We start from the raw sequence: 17574 nt of genomic DNA, 5'->3' as shown, positions 1-17574 counted from the left end.
TTATTTTAATTTGAAAAAACAGATGAGATAATACCATATATACTATACAACATCACCTTTTAGATACTAAGGATTGCTTTTCTTGTATTTGAGAAAATAAAATATGTCAATCATTGATAGGTTGACTGCTGACAGTAGCATTTGGGAATAATATGTGCATTTTCTTTTTCCATTAAAGAATGGGTCAGGCTGGGTGTGATGGCTCATGCCTGTACTCCCAGCAGTTTGGAAGGCCAAGGCAGGTGAATCACCTGAGGTCAGCAGTTTGAGACCAGCCTGACCAACATGGTGAAACCCTGACTCTACTAAAAATACAAAATTTAGCCAGGTGTGGTAGTGCACACCTGTATTCCCAGCTACTTGGGAGGCTGAGGCAGGAGAATCGCTTAAACCTGGGAGGCGGAGGTTGCAGTGAACTACTGCACTCCGGCCTGGGTGAAAAAGCAAGACTCCATCTCAAAAAAAAAAAAAAAAAAAAAAAAAAAATTTTAAATTTCAGAGACAAACTGCTTGCAGCAATCAGGAGGCCTCAAGGGTAAGAGGCATTATTCTTATATGAGTGGGAACGTTGACCAGCAGAATGAACTTCCATTGGCAAACTCATGAAAAATCAGATGCTTGGTGCATAATATTGGAAATTAAAATTATTTTAATGGAATTTTATTATCTGATTCAAATATAATTAGAGAGCTCTAAATCCAAAGAGTATTTAAAATGCCCAGCTTCGTTTAAAAATTTTTGGTGTGAACCAGAAAAATGATTATTATTTTCTTCTCAAAAACTATCAATAAAATAATCTAAATTTCAGGTGTACTTTGGGAAATACCCAGAATGCATTTCTTCAATGGTAAAGTACTTGCTATTGAAAAGTTTACTCACCCCCCAACAATATTATAACTGCTGAATGAAATTTCTAAGAGTACTAGAGGTAACAATGCAATTATCCCAGTGTTATTTGGTCAGAAATTTTAGATTATCATTCATGTTATTTTGCTTATAACCAAATATCATTGATTGCAGATTTCAGGGTTGATAAAATTTTTTAGTTCATTTTTTATCTAATAAGGGTTACATTTAAGAGTCAGGGCAGTGACTCTATCCTATGTATACTTAATTCATGTGGTTGCATTACACAAAACCAACATATCTGTGTGTGTGTGCATGCACACATGTGCATGTACACATGCACACCCACATATATACATATAAATGCCCTGTTTTTAATTAAGTTAGATATTTGTATTAACACATACTAGTGATAAATACTTGACATTCTAAAATCCATTTCTACTCTCTTTGCATGGCCATAAAATGTTAATTTATGTTATGACAATTAGCTAAATTTCTAAGTATGTAGTGGATAGCTGATAATATGTGCATATCAAAGCACAGTTAAGAAGTATAAAATATTTTCCTTTTTGTTGAGGAGGAAATTGATTTATCAGATTTCCTTTTTCTTCCTCATAACTTAAAGGACAATAGGCTTTGGCACAAATCAACCAAGGGGTGCTAATGGGGACGCAAAGGGAAAGAGAGAGTGATTGTTGAGATCACAATTCATGTAGGGTCCTAGGGGATGAGATCACCTACTACAATAGAAAACATGCTGCTGACCTAACCTTAGATACTGCCAAAGGAAGTAAGACTTAGAAGACAATGAGTAGACAGAACTGAACCTTCCTTTGGAGCAGAGGTGCAAGGCCAATTACGGAAGAAGGCATATTTCAGACAACTGAGGGAGAGTGCTGGCAGCTCTAGCAGGATAGAGCTGGATGGACTCAACCAGCGTCAGCTTGGCTTTCTGAAAGCATTGCACTTTTGGGATTGAGCTTAATGCCCTTACAAAGATTTTATGCTTTTAGAGTTTCCTCTTGACATTAGACAAAAAATAAAGTTTGTGATCCAAACAGTCAACCTAGAAGCATTTACTGAGTGGACTACAAAATATTTAGCATGATGGAAGCAAAATGACAGCTATGAAGAACTGTCAACAAATGCTCTGTAATGAGGAGTCTGACTCCCATTTTTGCTGTCTGACTGTTGATAGATTTTAAGCCTCACCCCTCTGCTTTCCCTTGTAGTCACATCTGTACAAGTTCATTAAAAAAAAAAAAAAAATCCTGGGTGCTTTCTCCTTTGGCACCAGTGAGACATCCAAACCATGGAAACGCCTGCGCATATGGAATGCTCACCCTGGAACCACCGTGAATCATAATAAAGACCCAAGCCAATCGCCTTTCCTGGCCCTTGCAGACCATTTCTGACCTTGAGAGGTCTGCCCTGCTCTCCCAGAGACCTCAGTTATGTAAGTAATCAGCCTTTCCATACCCTCTTTGTGTGTGTGTGATTTCGTCAGCCTTGCCATCTGAACTTTGGGTGGGGGTCAGTCCTGATTTTGCAAGGTAGTTATAACATAGTTATTATCTGTAGGGAGCATACAGTGACTTGGAATGACATACCATCTGCATAGTCAGTTTCATGTGGAGCATCCTACCAGCACACGATGGCCTTTAATGAATGACATTAACTATTACAATGTTTGCATTTGTTAATATCCCGTATCAGCCCGTGAACCATGAACTGATTATTTTTGTTGTCCTTTTGTCGCCTACATAGAAGGTGTTTAATCTGGGACTCTTTGCAGGCTATTTTTTGACAGTTCTTCATGAGGATGAAGGTGACCTTCCCTGAAAGTGAAACCAATTCTTCCTTTATAGGCAGTGGAGGTTAGGCTGAATATCAGGATTTTCTTATCCTGAAGAAGAGAATTTTGTATATTCTAAAGTTCCTACATCGTATATTATATATATGTATGTATAGGTATGTCTTCATATATACATATGAGAGACAGGATGTCACTTTTAAAGACATACGTATATGTCTTCATATAATATATATATATCATATATATGAAGTATCTCACTTTACTTCAAAAGTAAAAAGTGAGATACTTTACTTTTGAAGTAAAGTGAGATACTTCATATATATGATATATATATCTCACTTTTGAAGTTATATAGGATACAGGATCTTCATTTTGAAGACTATATATATGTCTTTATATATTATGTGTGTGTGTGTGTGTGTATATGAGACAGGGAGACAGGACCTCACTCTGTCACCTAGGCTGGGGTGCAGTGGCATGATCTTGGCTTACTGCAGCCTCCACCTCACTGATTCAAGTGATTTTTGTGCCTCGGCCTCCCACGTAGCTGGGATTACAGGTGTGCACCACCACGCTTGGCTAATTTTTGTATTTTTAGTAGAGATGGGTTATTGCCATGTTGGCCAGGCTGGTCTTGAACTCCAGGCCTCAAATCATTCACCTGCTGTGGCCTCCCAAAGTGCTGGGATTACAGGCATGAGCCACCGTGCCAAGCCTGAAGTCATATTTTAATGAGCTGAATGATGGGATTCATAATTGAAGGGGATAAAGGTAAAGAGAGTAATAAAATTTATGGTGTGAAGGGTAAGTGGGTATGGGGAAGAAAGTTTTGGGAAAGTAGGAGAGATGAGAAACAAGAAGATCTTGACCCCAGAGGCATCCTAAGATGAAAGAGAGGATCCAATTTGGAAGTTGCCACCTAGCAGTTCTAGGAAAGTTAATCAAGAAAGACTGCTGTGAAGGATGCTATTTAAGTTCTCAGAACCTGTATCTTTACGTCCAGCATCTCATTCTTAATTTAAATAAAGACAAATCTATTTGCACCAAGGATCCAACTGGTTGACCCAGAAACAATGCTCATTTCGTGAAAGGTGTATCACTACAGTAACTCTGCAGAGATAACTAGAGGGTCAAAGAGGACCACTAAACATACAACATGGTGCTGAGAACAAGATCCCAAATCTTCACTTAAGGGATTAAGAAGTATACGGCCTACCCTGAGCTATGCAAAGCTCAGGAGCATATAAAGCAGATCCTACTGTTATAGCTACGTATGAATAATTAAACTACATTTTATGAAGCACTAATGGTCTTAGCATAGACAAAGTGTTAGAAAAAAATGATAGTTCTTCAGAAAAAAATATAGCCTGAGGGATATTATAAAAAGTATAGTTAAAGAATAAAATGAGCTGGTTTTTCAGAGGTGGGGCTGTCAATAGCAAGGCCAGAAATCTAGAATGTGCTACAGGGAAAAGGGCTATCAAGAACTCAAACTATGATGAATTATGCAGATTGAGAAGCAAAAGGAAATGTTGGTAAGGAGGGGTGGGATCAAGAAACCAAGAAGAGGAACTTGGATTCAATACACCTGCCCACAGGGAAACTTGATAGTTAATTATTTGTATTTGCATGTCTTCATAGAATATATCTATCCTTTTAAGTATTCAGATCCCATTTAGTGTCTTACATAAGCAAAAATATATATTTATGTGCTAACTAGAAATAAGCTCTTGATAAAAACTGAGAGTCTTTGGGTTATTTGTCATTTAACCCACACACTTGTTTATCATATTTGCATTGTCATACAAAGAATCTGGTTTTGAATTTACAAAAGGGGCAAAAAAAAGATTTGCTTCAATTCGAAAAAAGTCTTATGAAGGACAAGTTATGGAAAATCCTGAGGATCTGCCAGAGGTGTGTATGTTTTAATCTCAAGCAAGATGCACAGGTGTTGCATTGCATTTTCACTAACTCTAAGGCAGGAAAATCTGAAGCCAGACCAGTTAATATATAATCCTAGGCCATTCCAAGTGGTCAGTGCAGTCAGTCTAAAAACAACCTCTTCTGTATGGGTTTTTCTAAACCAGGGAACGTGGGAATCCAAGAGGAAAATAACATATGACCCTATGAAATATAAGGTCACTACAAAATTTGCAAATTGCATAAGAATATAATTAGTCAATAGATACAACTAAAGAGAATATGTATCCCCACAGCACATGATATACTAAAACAATTAGGAAAGATTGATACTATTCCAATTATTTGAAGTTTAAACCTAGGCAAACTGGTGTGTGGTGCAAAAGCCAGGATAAACGTTATCTCTGGGGTGGGCAGAGAGAGCAGTAACTTAGAGTGGCCCAGTGGGGCTTCCAAGATGCTGTTAAGCTTTTATTTCTTATTATAGGTATTGGTTATTCAAGTGTTTTTTTCTGAATTTGTGAAAATGTATTGAGCTACATGATTATAATTTGTACTGTATTTGTTACGTCAATAAATAGTCAAAAGAGGCTGGGTGCGGTGGCTCAAGCCTGTAATCCCAGCACTTTGGGAGGCCGAGACGGGCGGATCACGAGGTCAGGAGATCGAGACCATCCTGGCTAACACAGTGAAACCCCGTCTCTACTAAAAAAATACAAAAAACTAGCCGGGCGAGGTGGCGGGCGCCTGTAGTCCCAGCTACTTGGGAGGATGAGGCAGGAGAATGGCGTAAACCTGGGAGGCGGAGCTTGCAGTGAGCTGAGATCCAGCCACAGCACTCCAGCCTGGGCGACAGAGTGAGACTCCGTCTCAACAACAACAAAAAATAGTCAAAAGATACAGACAAAAAGATATTTACAGATATATGTAAATTAAGAAAGTTCACCTCTCCAAGATGTATTCTGAAAGAACTGTTACAGGTTATACTTCAGCTGGAAGGAATTTGAATGCTGAAGGAAGACATTGGATGCAAAAACCAACAGTGAACATGAAAAATGCTCAACGTTATTAGGGAAATACAAATAAAAATCAAAGCCACTTCATACCTAAGATGGCTATAATAAAAATATGGCAATAGTAAGTGTTGAGAATATGGAGACATTGTTAAGAATGTAAAATAGTGCAGCCAATTTTGAAAAGTTTGGCAGTTTTTCAAAAAGTTAAATATAGAGTCATCATGTGAGCCAGCAATTCTACTCAGAAGTGTATACCCAAGGGAATGTTAAATACAGTAAGAAGTTTTAGCTTATCTAAGTTCCCTTGTTCTTTGTTTCCTGTTTTTAAGGTGGAACTTTCTTATTCTTTATGTCTCCCTATCCTGGTCTCAGTAAACATCTGCCCATCAGTTCTAATCTATAGAGCCCACGTTCCATATCTGCTGCTCACCCTGTAAATTACCCCTCCCACCACAATGGTTTTTCCCATCAAAACTGTCGTTCTTGCCAGTGTAACCCCCTTCCTGCACCCTTCAAATTAGCCAACCAGGACCAGTTTAGATTGTGCAGTCCAGCTCCAGCCAATGGAGACAGGACACAGTAGTAGAAACCAATTGCATTGGATATAAAAACCCCTGCTTTTCTTTATTCAGTGTGCTCTTGCCATTTCTCCATCCGTGGAGAAATTTACATCCTTCTATAGAAGTAAATTGCCTTGCTGAGAAAACTTTTGCTGGAGTGCTGATTATTCTTTGTGGCACCAAGCATTTGTTTCTAACAAGAATTAAACATATATTCAAACAATCTAAATGTCTATCAGCTGTTGAATGAACAAAATATAGTATACCATACAATAGAATATTATTTGGCAATAAAAAGGAATGAATTACCGATACAGGCTACAATGTGTTTAGTAACAAAACATGAGGCATGTGAAATAAATCAGCCACAAAATGCTATATGTTATACAATTCCATTTGTAGAAATCCAAAATAGGCAAATTCATAGAAATAGATTAGGGGCTGCCAAGGTCTTGGGGATGAGAAAATGGGAAGTGACTACTAATAAGTACTTGATTTTTTTATAGTAATGTTTTGCAATTAGATTGTGATGATGGTGATGTACTTTCTGAATATATTAAAGCTACTAAATGGCCCATTTTAAAATAGTAAATTTTATAGGATGTTAATCATATATGGTAAAAATTCCAAAAAATAAACAATGGCAGGCAGAGAAATTGATAAAATGTGAGCAAGTATGAATAACCACTGCCATAAATGTAAAAACAATATTGACTAATATGGGTGAAGGTTAAAAGCCAGGAAGAATTAGCCACTATGCTAAAATTATTAATGAGAAAGATGAGATGAGATGGTAAGGAGCCAATCAGTTATGAGTTGTAACTAGTTGATGATGCTTTTTATAAAAGAATGTAGTTGTGTTAGACTTCGTATGTTCTCTAAAGTTAGAAAGCTTATGGTAGAAGCTATCAGAGATCTTTCTTTATTGTACAGCTGTTATGTTAGCTTCCTAGAATGAAGCAGGCATATTTCGCAGATGTGCATTGCAGTTCTGGAAATATGTTGGCACTAGTCACATATTTATTGGGAGGTTACTTTTGTTGTTTTTCATTTTATAACTATTGGAAATGATTCACTTCAGTTTTCTTCTATGATGTGGGTAGAGGAGATAAGCTGAGACAGCTAAGAAAGTCTCAGTGCTGATTTTCACTCTGAAATGTACAAGTTTGGAGAAAGGGAAAAGCAGCAATGCCCCAAGGCTGGTCCTCCATTTCCCTACAATGATGTGAGGATAAGGGGACTGAGCCATGTGAGTTGTCATTTTTATTTTTAGGGATTTTTAAATGTTTTTCCCCATGAATGTATACATGTCATTAGTGATTCCAAATAGACAATCTTGGTGTATTTTTTCAAAAGTTTGTTCTGTGGGGATGGATAAAAAGAACATGCCATAAAATTTACTATCTCAACAATTTTAAGTGTACAGTTCTGTGGCATTAAGTACATTCACAATGATGTGCAACTATTACCCCACTCATCTCCTGAATGTTTTCATCTTCCCCAGCTGAAACTCTGGCTCATTAAACACCAACCCCCTCATCTCCCTCACTGCTTGGCCCCTGACAACCACTCTTCTGCTTTTTGTCTTTTTGGATTTGACTACTCTAAGAACCGCATAGAAGTGGAATCATACATATATGTCCTTTTGTGACTGGATTATTTCATTTAGCATAATGTCCTCAAGGTTCATCCATGTGATAGCATATGTCAGAATTTCCTTCCTTTTTAAGGCTAAATACTATTCTCTTGTGTATCTACACCACACTTTGCTTAGCTGGTCATCTGTTGATGGACACCTGGATTGCTTCTACCATGTGGATTTGCCATTTTAAAAATGCCTTTTACCTCAAAGTAAACTGAATAGCTTTTTGAGTATTTTATAGTGTTATATTTTCAATCATGTTCCCTAATCTCAAGAAGGCATTCTGACTTCATACATTCATACACATCTACTACTCTCATTGACTAACGTTTCAACATACATAAAAGCATGTTCTAAAAATTAAAAATAAAGTGACATAGCAATAATATTCTTAATAATTTGGAAAATTTGTGGCTGACTGTTCATTAGTTCTTTTTAACTAGTTGACTCATTTGTTGAACCCTTTAAGTCAGACACTATTCTAATCTCTATATTTATTTTCCACAGGTTATGGGGGTACAGGTTGTATTTGGTTACATGAGTAAGTTCTTTAGTGGTGATTTGTGAGATTTTGGTGCATCCTTCACTGGAGTATATGCTGTACCCTATTTGTAGTCTTTTATCCCTCGCCTCCCTCCCACCCTGTCCCCAAAGTCCATCCTATCATTCTTATGCCTTTGCATTCTCATCGCTTAGCTCCCACATATCAGTGAGGAAGTATGATGTTTGCTTTCCATTCCTGAGTTACTTCACTTAGAATAGTAGTCTACAATCTCATCCAGATTGCTGCAAGTGCCATTATTTCATTCCTTTTCATGGCCAAGTAGTATTCCATTGTGTGTGTATGTGTATGTGTGTATACACATACATACATACATACATACATACATACATACATACATACATATATACCACAGTTTCTTTATCCACTTTTTGATTGCTGGACATTTGGGTTGGTTCTACAATTTTGCAATTGCAAATTGTGCTGCTATAGCAAGCAGAATTCTATCAGACATTCAAAGAAGAATTGATACCAATACTTTTGACACTATTTCGCAAGCTAAAGAAAGAGGGAACCCTCCCTAATGCATTCTGTGAAGCCAGTTTCACCCTAATACCAAAACCAAGAAAGGACATAACCAAAAAAGAAAACTACATACCAATATCCCTGATGAACATAGATGCTAAAATCCCTTAACAAAATATTAGCTAACCAAATCCAACCACAGATCAGAAAAATAACCACCATGATCAAGTGGGTTTCATAACAGGGATGCAGGGATGGTTTAACATATGCAAGTCAAAAAATGTGATACACCACATAAACAAACTTAAAAACAAAAATCACACGATAGTGTCAATAGATGCAGAAAAAGCATTCAGGAAAATCCAGCATTGCTTTATGATTAAAACTCTCAGCAAAATCAGCATACAAGAGAGATACCTCAATGTAATAAAAGCCATCAATGACAAACCCACAGCCAACATAATACTGAACAGGGGAAAGCAGAAAGCATTCCCTCTGAGAACTGGAACTAGATGAGAATGCCCACTCTCACCACTCCTCTTCAACATAGTACTGGAAGTCCTAGCCAGACCAATCAGACAAGAGAAAGAAAGGGTATCCAAATTGGTAAAGAGGAAGTCAAACTCACTGTTTGCTGATAATACGATCATTTACCTCAAAAACCCTAAAGTCTCCTCCAGAAAGCTCCTAGAACTGATAAAAGAATTCCGCAAAGTTCCTGGGTGCAAGATTAATGTACACACATCAGTAGCTCTTCTACATACCAACAGTGACCAAGTGGGGAATCAAATAAAAAACTCAACCCCTTTCACAAGAGCTGAAGAAGAAACATAAAATACTTAGGAATATACCTAACCAAGGAGGTGAAAGACCTCTACAAGAAAAACTACAAAACACTGCTGAAAGAAATCATAGACTACACAAACAAATGGAAACACATTCCATGCTAATGGATGGGTATAATCAGTATTGTGAAAATGACCATACTGCCAAAAGCAATCTCCAAATTTAATGCAATCCCCATCAAAATGGCACCATCATTCTTCACAGAATTAGAGAAAACAATTCCAGAATTCATATGGAACAAAAAATAACTGGCACAGCCAAAGCAAGACTAAGCAAAAAGAACAACTCTGGAGGCATCACACTACCTGATCTGAAACTAAGGCCATAGTCACCAAAATAGCATGGTACTGATATCAAAATAGGCACATAGAACAATGGAACAGAATAGAGAACCCAGATACAAACCCAAATACTTACAGTCAACTGATTTTTGACAACGCAAAACAAGTGAGGAAAGGACACCCTTTTCAACAAATGGTGCTGCGATAATTGGCTAATTCTTTTTAGATTGCTGTTCTTCTTACTATATTGCTTACCAAGCAATTGAAATAGGAGTTGTATAATGCCACGTTTTCCATTATCTTTCTATGCTTGTGTTTTTTGTTTCCTTAGCATTATCTTCAGTTTATAGTCCTTTATATAAATATTTTTATGCTACTTCCCCATTTGGGAAGGGGTTAGCTTAATTGAAATGACATATTATTGTTCAAAAACTCACTCACCTGGTCATTTGTGATTTTCAGTAAGTTTCATTATGCATCTAGCCTACCCTGGCATCTCTCCATTGGAAACTGCAGTCTTTCTTGGGATACCCAGCAAATCATAGCGGACACAGCAGCATCAGGTTTATGGATCCAAGTGAGGGATGTCAGTGTCTCTCTGCATTATTGAGTGTTACTAAAGTTAATTTATTTCTTATTTTTTGAAAATTGTAAGACATACATTATTTTAAGTGGGTATTTAAATTCTTTTTACACCAAATTCAATGGTTTATTTGTGCATCCAGATTTGGGAGCTGTGAGTTCAGTTATGCAGCCCTGGGCTATCTGGGGATGCAGTTTAGCACACTGTGGTGAAAACAACCTGGTGCCCATCAAGCTGAAGCTGCCTGCCATCAAAGTTTGTATGACTCAACACGTGTAAAAAAAATTTTTTTTTTTTTTAATACGGAAGATCTGGCTATATCGGGCTTACACGTCTGAATGTCAATTATTAGCTGGAGCTGAGTTGTAACAGCCTTATATTGTAAAGGTTACGAAATGTTACCAAATGGTATTTATTATTGGAAGACAATTTGAAGATTTTTATAGATTTCAAAGAGAACGTTTAGGCATCATGAAAGAAAATGTAGGTATAAAAAACTCAGTATCATTGTAAAATTTCAATTTACAATAAAAATTAAACATGGAAACATTTTTGATTATGTGGAAAATGGCGATACCACCTTTAATTTAAGGCAAAATAAAATCTCTTCAAGATAGTCCAATAATTGAGGGCAACCAAAACATTGTCTGCTTCTGAAGGTTCTGGGTTTCTTTTCCAATCGATGATGACATCATCATTTGGAAGGGAATATGTAGCATGAGATGCCATGATCACCAGCATAAAAATGGAATTGAAAGAAGTTCATGGTAAGTCTCAGCACAGGGCTTCACAGCTACACAGGAGGTAGGTTGGGGGCATGGTCATAGCTTCCCTTAAAGGTGAACAGACTTGCTAAACAGATGGAGAGAACAAGCCACCCAACACAATAGGAGCCATATCCTGGGTTTGTGATTAGAACATCCTCCAGCAAGGAGGTAGAAGAGCAAAAGGGAAAATCCTCAAATTCATGCAAGTGCAGAAACCCATGATTAGTGTCCTTGGACTGACCTGTGCTCATTATAATAGTGAAGAACCCACACCTGGGTGGGGATTTATGATGCTAATAAGACGTGTGACGTATGTACTAGCATGCTCAACCACAGCGCACGTGCCACCCGAAGACAGCCCAGAACATGCTTAGCAGCAGCACCCCTTTATGAATAACCAGGTCAGACTACCATAAGGGGGCTTCCCCAGTGTCACTCAGTGCTGTCTCACTTTTGAGCGACCTGCTCTGATCAGCTGGCAGAGTGCACTTTTGCTGTGCAATCAAGTCTCTTGCTAACTTTTCCTTTGGACTCACTCTCAAATTCTTTTGCATGGTGAAGTCAAGAACCTGAGCCAGCTCACCAACTGTACATCGAGGGATTAGAGCTGAGAGAAGTTGTCAGTGCTTAAAACTCTGGAAGCCCAGTAGCTAAGACACATCCTCTCCAATTCACGAGCATTTTAGACACACACACCCTCATCTCCCAGAAGGCATCTGTGTGTGGGGGGGAGGTGGTGTAATAATTTATTTAAAAGACTTTATTTATGGTCTCCAATACTGACATAATTACCTACTAACTGCATGACTTTCCACATTCGTAAAACAGGGATAGTAATAGTATCTGTCTTTTAGAATTGTTAAGATTATTTTGACAAGTTCCTACAGAAGTCTGCAAACATTTCTGTAAAGGACCAGATACTAAATACATTTAGGCTTCATAGATCATACAGTCTCTGTCACAATGACTCAAACTAGCACAAAAGCAGCTGTAGACAATAGGTAAACAAATGAGCTTAGCTATGTTCCAATGAAACTTTATTTACAAAAACAGGCAGTGGGCTGAATTTGGCCTATGAGCCACCATCTATTGACAACACATGTAGCAGTAAGCTTAGCTCTGTGCATGGTATAGAATTAACACAAGAGGTGCAGTCAGAGGTCAAGACTAGCAGCTCACAGCAAACTCTGAAGCCTCATCTTTCCCCTTGAATATTTTTACTTTATGAATTTCTTATGCTCATCTCTTTTTCTCATATGGTAGAGAACAAAGCTTGGGTTGTAGAGGCAGGCAGACCTGGGTCAACCTTGATTCTGTTTTATTCATTCAACACTTATTGAACACATACCATATTCTAGGCACGAGCTGTGCACACAGGGAGCCTACTTAATCTTCCTTGCCTCAGTTTCCTCCTATGCAGTTAAGTTCGACAAGGGCAGAATTTACTGTATCTCTAGTTATTTGAGCTGTGTTTGACACACAGTAGGCTCAAAATATAAGTTTAATGCAAATATTATACTTCATATGTTATTGTCAAAATAACAAAAATACAATGTTTAACATAGCAAATAGACAATGCTCTAAAATGTCACTTTTCTTACTTCCCAAGAAGATGTAGTTCAAGAAATTTGACTGGCATCCTTTCTTTTTTTTCTATTTCCCCTAACAGATTAAATAAATAGCCTTTTTAGGTATAGCTATAGAGATACAGTTAATCGGTTTGGAGAGAAATGGTATCGGCTAAAACACATTTGAAAAAAAAGTCGTCATCACCAGGGTCACCTTTTCAAACTCAAAGCTGAAAATCTGTAATCTGCCTACAGAAGATCTCTGCCGTGCATGAGAGGGTGAAGCAGTGGGTTTTTCTGCTGCCTCTGGAGGAAGATATATCAGCTGTAGGTATCAATTCAGCCATGGAGAATAATTTAATCATACTTGTAAATGACATTCCAACAAAAGGTCATCGGATCTATCAGACCCTCATCAACTTAGGGAAATTAGACCTGCTTTATTGATGCTGGGAAGTGATACAGCACCTGACTCTGACTCGGTAGGAAACTAGGGAATCAAAATATGTCTGAGCCCAGCAGCGGAGCTGCTGGAGGCCAGGCAGGCTAAGCAGAGAGAGTATCAGGCGCCTCTCTAGTTGCAAATTCCCAGACCAGCTGGGGGATTTCTGTCCTTTTTTTTTTTTTTTTAATTGTAACTAAGTAAACATGTAACGAAGTGGTGATAATGTAAGCGAGCCATTTCATGAGACCAGAGATCTAGATCCTACTAAAGCAAGCATGGAGGAAAAAGCAAAAAGGAAGAACTCTCAACATCTGTTGTTTAGTCAGGCAAGAGGCATTTGCTATGACAATGCAGTCACTTTCCAGGGTAAGAGGTTGGTTATAGGAGGCTAAAAGACAAAGCCTGCGTTAATATATAGTGCTGGCATAGCAGCTGAATGGGGAATTTCGATCTGGCCTCTACTATTTACAGCCGTGTGTGTCCCTTGGCAAGTTACCTATTTTCTAAATTTTAGTGTTTTCATCCATAAATTATACAGTATCTCCCCATTTTTATCATTTTGGGGGAGGATTAAATGAGAAAATGTAGTGAAGAAAAAAGTTCAATGAATGGCAAAGAACAAGCAATGAATACGAGTTAATCTTTAATATTGTTATTCAGATACCAAGTTCTAGATGCTAACTTCTGTAATATTTTTAGTTTTATTTATGAGATTCAAGCCAAAGAAATTATCTCAGTGTGAATGTTAGTGTTAAATTTTTAAAAGAGATCACTGGGTATGATTTTTGCATTTATGTTGTACTGAAATCTGCAGTCTCTGGACACATCATGATTAGAGTTTTGACCATGGAGGAAGAAATAATTCATTTAACTGAATTAAAAAAAAAAAACAAAAAACAGAAAGGAAGCATAGATAGTGTTACTAGGTTTCTATTTCTGCATAAGCAATCTCACGTACTTAGCTCATAACGTAACTCAGTAACAAAGTTAGATCCCATTTATCTATTTTGGCTTTTGTTGCCATTGCTTTCGGTGTTTGAGTCATGAAGTCTTTGCCCATGCCTATGTCCTGAATGGTACTGTAGCTTCTGCACAGCAAAAGAAACTATCATCAGAGTGAACAGGCAGCCTACAGAATGGGAGAAAATTTTTGGAATCTATCCATCTGAAAAAGGGCTAACATCCAGAATCTACAAAGAACTTACATTTACAAGAAAAAAACAACCCCATCAAAAAGTGGGCAAAGAATATGAACACACACTTCTCAAAAGAAGACATTTATGCAGCCAACAAACATAAGCTCATCCTCACTGGTCATTAGAGAAACGGAAATCAAAACCACAATGAGATACCATCTCACACCAGTTAGAATGGCAATCATTAAAAAGTCAGTAAACAACTGATACTAGAGAGGATGTAGAGAAATAGGGACACTTTTACACAGAGTAAATTAGTTCAACCATTGTGGAAGACAGTTTGGTGATTCCTCAAGGATCTAGAACTAGAAATACCATTTGACCCAGCCATCCCATTACTGGGCATATACCCAAAGAATTATAAATCATTCTACTGTAAAGACACATGCACACGTATGTTTAATGCAGCACTGTTCACAATAGCAAAGACTTGGAACTGACTCAGATGTCCATCAATGATAGACTGGATTAAGAAAATGTGGCACATATACACCATGGAATACTATACAGCCATAAAAAGGATGAGTTTATGTTGTTTGCAGGGACATGGATGAAACTGGAAACCATCATTCTCAGCAAACTGACACAAGAACAGAAAACCAAACATTGCATGTTCTCACTCATAAGTGGGAGTTGAACAATGGGAACACATGGACACAGGGAGGGGGCTATCACACACTGGGGCCTGTCAGGGGATGGGGGGCTAGGGGAGGGATAGCATTAGTAGAAATACTAATGTAGATGACAGGTTGATGGGCACAGCAAACCACCATGGCCCATGTATACCTATGTAATAAACTTGCACATTCTGCACATGTACCCCAGAACTTAAAGTACAATTAACAACAACAACAACAAAAACGAAGTTATTTTCTTGCAGTTTTCTGGTATGTTTTAGCTGGTTTCTTTGTGCAGGATCTCACAATTCTGCATTCAGGTGTCAGCCAGGGCTGTGATTTCATCTGAGGCCAGGAGTCCTCTTCCAGGCTCACTGGTTGTTGGCTGAATTCAATTCATTGCAGTTATAGGGCTGACCCTTAGTTCTCCATGTTCCCTACCACATGGTTCACTGCACAGCACGGCAGTTTTCTTATTCAACACCAGCAGGAGAATATATTCTGCTGCCTCGAATGTCTCTAACTTCTGGTCTCTGACCCTAGAGACTCTTTTTAAAGGGCTCACTTGCTTAGGGCAGACCCACCCACACTCAAGGAGAAGGTATGATGCTAAGGCATCCACATCCAAGGAGAATTTGGGGGCCATTTCAGAATTCCACCTAATGCAGATAGCAAATGAAAATTTTACCAAGTTACTGAAACTTTGTTTGGTTATTAAATCAATAGCAGACAGATGGGTCTTCACAGGCAAAAAGTCATAGTTGGTAGCTAAACCTAGTTCCTTTCTCATTCTAAGAATATGATCTCTCCCTGTGCTACAACTATATGAGGAGGAATAATTCACTCAAAATGTATCTGGGGGGAAATGAGGAAGCCATCACCATAGTCATGCATGCCAAGATATCTTAATGCAAGATCTATTTTTCCTGATTGTATATGGACTCTCGTTTGCAATCCTATTTCTGACACCTCCATGAGGACCATTATTTGATCTCATCTAGAGGGGAACAATAAAATTGGCCTAATTTAGTGGGCAAGTTTCCAGTTTTGTGGTCTGATTCATTATACCTAAGAGTTCAAAACCCTATTTCTCTTCTCAGTTTTCCTGTAGTTTGAAAGGAACTATGCATGGCTATATTCTCCTGATTGCCTGAGCAGTTGCTTCAACTCAACCCAGTCTGAATTATCACTAAGCCTCCAGCCTGACATGTTGATCTATCCAGAGTCTTTGCTGAAGCTGCCTAATAGGAGACCCGATGATAACAGAGAATAAGTCATGTCACCTCTCCATACCCAGAAACTATAGAGCCTCAGCCAGTGTTTATCCAGAGCTTGTCAGATTTATCTTTCAGATTCTGGGGGAAAATGCATGAATGATATGAGCCCAGCGGAAAACTCTAAATGTATGTGGGTGTGCCATTCAGAGCCTCAGCCAATTACTCAGGATTCATTATGCAATGGTGCATTTTTTTTTCAATATTTCTTTTGCAGAGTTTCAGCAATTTTAGGCGTTTCTGGATATTTTTTCCTGGAATCTCATTCTGCAAGTGCTAATTTGAGATGTTGATGCTGGTGACAGCACACAACACACAGCACGCACATGCGCAAGCATACCAAACGAACACACACTACATATTTTCATTATATAATAATTTAAAATTTTAATATAAATATTGGTACATTCAGAGCACTCTTTCCTTCAGTGCACTTGTTATAGAATGCAATTACAAGTGTATTTATCTGATTCTTTATTTTCTGTCTTACCTGCTAAGCTCCATGACAGCAGGGCCTCAGTTTGCTTTGCTCACTATGTTATCTTTATTGCCTAAAACAGTGACTATCATAAAATGAAAGGTTAGAATGTATTTGTTGAGTTAATGGTTCAGTGATAAAGTACATGAGTGTATGTGAACCTCCAAATGCATTTTATATTCAAGATTCTCTATATTATGGCATTATTTAACTCCCCAATATTCTAACAAACCCCAACTTTAACTAACTTCAGAACAAGAGCATGTTTATTGTAAGAATTAGAAATTGCTAAAAGCCACAAATTTACCCATTACCTAGAATTAATTACTCTTATAGTTTGATTTATATACTTCTACCCTTTTTATTTATTGCTGTACAAAATTGAATGTCTATGATATTTATCAACTACCTCTTTAATATACCTACTTTAATATATTGAGGGCATTTTTTATACCATGAAATATTGTCCTTTAATTCAATGTTTAATAGTTATGTGACATTCTATCTTATGGTTAAATAATAATTTACCTAATTTATCCTCTATTTTCTTTCACATTAAATTTCTTTTTAAAATGTTGGTGTCCCTGAATGCCACACTGCTAGACAGAGAGCTTACAACTTATGGTCTCCAGTAGATGTGTCTTTTGCTTTTCTTTCATAGTAATACCAAATCTTAGTATTTTAAGACA

General features: G+C 37.7%; 1 long non-coding RNA gene across 1 annotated transcript in view; it reads left to right on the top strand.

The window, feature by feature from the left end:
* LOC144331561 (uncharacterized) overlaps positions 1–17574 on the top strand; it is a 144444-nt gene that overhangs the window by 122387 nt on the left and 4483 nt on the right. The window contains exon 3 of the long non-coding RNA XR_013398847.1: positions 2082–2305. This is a non-coding gene — a long non-coding RNA (uncharacterized LOC144331561). The remainder of the gene's footprint in view (positions 1–2081; positions 2306–17574) is intronic.

The sequence above is a fragment of the Macaca mulatta genome, chromosome 10, assembly GCF_049350105.2.
Source record: "Macaca mulatta isolate MMU2019108-1 chromosome 10, T2T-MMU8v2.0, whole genome shotgun sequence".
In the NCBI taxonomy this organism is placed as follows: domain Eukaryota; kingdom Metazoa; phylum Chordata; class Mammalia; order Primates; family Cercopithecidae; genus Macaca; species Macaca mulatta.
The sequence above is the reverse complement of the archived record's forward strand: the minus strand, read 5'-3'. Positions and strand labels throughout refer to the sequence as shown.